The sequence below is a fragment of the Penaeus vannamei genome, chromosome 4 (genome assembly GCF_042767895.1).
Source record: "Penaeus vannamei isolate JL-2024 chromosome 4, ASM4276789v1, whole genome shotgun sequence".
Taxonomy (NCBI): Eukaryota; Metazoa; Arthropoda; class Malacostraca; order Decapoda; family Penaeidae; genus Penaeus; species Penaeus vannamei.
This window is the reverse complement of record NC_091552.1, coordinates 22,618,586-22,621,085: the sequence shown is the minus strand read 5'-3', so window position 1 is coordinate 22,621,085 and position 2,500 is coordinate 22,618,586. Positions and strand designations below refer to the sequence as shown.

Below are 2,500 nucleotides of genomic sequence, written 5' to 3'. Positions count from 1 at the left end.
AAATTTATTTAATCGAAGTTTCCCCCCGGGGAAGCATTGTCTTCGCCTTGTATGCATAGCATAGCATGAAATCGAGTGGACTTATATAGTGGGCGGTGTTTTCTGTGATATTTATCTTTTATTTATGGTGTTATAGATTATTTTTTGTACAAATGACTGCAGTTTTTAGTCCTTTAAGAGAATATCATCAATTTGCCCTACATGAGTATGTCCATTCTTTAAAGATTAACTGATAATTATTCTATTAACCCATTGCTGACGGTTAAAAATTTTGGCAAGTTGACGTATGCACGGGCTTGTTGGCGCACATCGGCAGTTTTCCATGTTTGCGCCCGGCTCGATCGGTAGTTTGCGAGCGACATATAGCACCTAAAAGCTTTTATTTTGCTAAAATTTATAAAAATATTAAAATTTTGAAGGTTTACCTTCATTATAGGTGCCATTGCCTAAAATCTTTACCATATAAATGAAGCCGCTACTATCGGAGAAAAACAACCTCCGTCCAATGAGCCAGTAGCGCGGGAATGGGCATGACATGATGCCCCCGGCATTCGGTCCAAAACAGCCATGGCATGTACGTACGTGCCACCCGGCGGCAATGGGTTAATCTGTGTACTAGTATAATGAAAGATTGTATGTATACCATATGTACATATTTTGATTAATGTAAAAAAAAAAAGAAAAAAATCTTCTATTTACATGTTGATATATTGTATCTGGCACAATACCTCTCTGAGACAAACTGGTTTAGAAAATATATCTTTGCCCAGGGGGTAGGTAGGGTGCAGGGGGCAGAACTCCCTGCCTATGTGATTAGTATGGTGAGAGTATATTATACAAATACTATATGGGTGCGGAGGGCAGATCCCCTTAGCTCGGAAGTATATAGTTATAACATGCTGTATAATAACTGGGGGGTCCAGGGGGTGGAGCCTCATGGCTCGGAGGTTTGGTGGGGCTTAAGGTGTTTTGTATTCCTGTAGATTTTAGTGTAGAATGTGTTGGTGGATGTCAATTTTTTAATGGTTGGCACTTTGGCTTTTCAGTGATGTTAGGTTAGATGTTAGAGTTTCATCAGGCAATTCAAAGTTTTTAACCCAATTATGACGGGTGTCCCACATATGAGACACCCGAAAAAATAAACATTGGTGGGCGTTCCGCCAGTGTGACACTGTATCGGGGCTCACGCTCCAATGCAGCAGCGGGCCACAGCAGGTGGGCTGACAGACTTTGGGGAAGCTCCACCTGCCGATTTTGTAGCTGCCCGGAATCTTTTATTTTTGGCTTCAAAATATACCGGTGTTAATGGGAAAATTTTTATTTTTATTAAAAAAAAATAAATTTTTACTCTCATTCTATTTCAGTCAATTTATCTTGCAATTTCCCTGTTAAACTTCATGCTTTCCCCTACTACATACATATTGACCCATTACTGCCAGTACATTTTGAAGCCGAAAATAAAAGTTTCCGGGCAGTTACAAAATCGGCGTGTGGGTCTGACCCGGACTCTGCCTGCACACTGGCCGCACCCCGCTGCTGCATTGGAACACGAGCCCCAATACAGCATCACACTGGCGGGACGGCCGACAATTTTTATTTTATTATTTTGTATGTGGGACACCTGTCGTTACTGGATTGAAGACTGTATTCAATACTGCCCCATCAAATTGCTATATATCTGTGTTATACCAATAGGTCTCAGAGAAAATTCTATTTTTATTTTAAAAATAGGCCTATTGGTCTTAGTAAGAATTGCCGTGGAACTTCTCATACTTAATTATCATGTCGCTGTCAGTGTGTTCATATCCATAATAAGTGAAGCAAGATCATTGTAATCTTCTGTTATTACAAAATGTGATTTGTGAAAGTGCTAACTCTTTACATGGTGGATAGAATTTAAGAACTGCAAATATTAAAAAAATATGTTAAAGGTCTCTGCAGTGACCATATTCCCCATTTAATATAAGGGTATTTTTTGGAGGTGAAATGTGGGTGAAATCATTGTAAAGTAAGCAATTAACACAGAGAAGGTTGGTTTACAATGATTTGAATCTTCATTACATGCACAGAGATACAAGGATTACCACAAAGATCACTGTATGAACAAAGAACACTTATTAACTCAGAGGCTTCTCTTCTGGACTCCTGCTTGATCACTATATTCCTTCTCCCAATTACTGTATTCATTAGGAGGGGGCTTTGTCCCCTTCCCCCACCTGTTCAGCTGATGCCTCAAGCCAGGGGATATGCCCCTGGACCCCCAGCTGAATGCTGTATCTTTCTAGCCAACTACTTCAGCCATTAAAATGTTCATTACGTTTGAAAGTGCAGGTTGGGTTCACCTTGTGAATGGTAAAAGATTACTATGGAACTCTTGATTTCTATTGGGTATGTGCAACTGGTAAACAGTTTTGTGTTTCACGGAATTTATTATTATCCCTGAGATTGTAATAATTTCACTAAGAGTTCATATACACCCTCCCACCCCCCCAAAAAAATA

At 39.7% G+C, this 2,500-nt stretch overlaps 1 protein-coding gene across 1 annotated transcript in view; it reads left to right on the top strand.

Annotated features, from left to right (window-relative positions):
* LOC113803745 (nuclear RNA export factor 1) overlaps window positions 1-2,500 on the top strand; it is a 46,210-nt gene that overhangs the window by 2,100 nt on the left and 41,610 nt on the right. The window lies entirely within an intron of this gene.